Below are 483 nucleotides of genomic sequence, written 5' to 3'. Positions count from 1 at the left end.
CAGATCACTTCTAAGGTTAGGATCATATGTTAAATACATTAACAATGCAGAGAATTTTTACGCTATTAATTAAATTTTATGGGAAATAGTAGGTAAAAATTTGTTAGTATACCAAAAGGAAAGCCTTGGAGCAACGATAAAATTATATCTGCGTGATCATAAGGTCACGAGTTCGAGCCGTAAAAGCAGTCTTAACACTTATGTTAGGGTTTGTCTCCATTATACCTTGTAGGTGCGGGACTTCCCCGAACCGTGCATGAACACAAAATACTTTGTGTACCAATCGAGCTGCCCTTGCCCAAATCAGACTCGTTATGTTATTGTAGGTCTAACAACTTAATGATGTTAAAAGTTTGTATACCATTAATCCCAAGAACTCTAACACATACAAAAATTACAAGTTCCTATAATAAGGATTAATCTATAATATGATAGAAATAAAAATTTATATACTTTCGCATGTTAAACTATAATGATATATAT

The sequence above is a fragment of the Nicotiana attenuata genome, unplaced genomic scaffold (genome assembly GCF_001879085.1).
Source record: "Nicotiana attenuata strain UT unplaced genomic scaffold, NIATTr2, whole genome shotgun sequence".
In the NCBI taxonomy this organism is placed as follows: Eukaryota; Viridiplantae; Streptophyta; class Magnoliopsida; order Solanales; family Solanaceae; genus Nicotiana; species Nicotiana attenuata.
The sequence above is the reverse complement of the archived record's forward strand: the minus strand, read 5'-3'. Positions refer to the sequence as shown.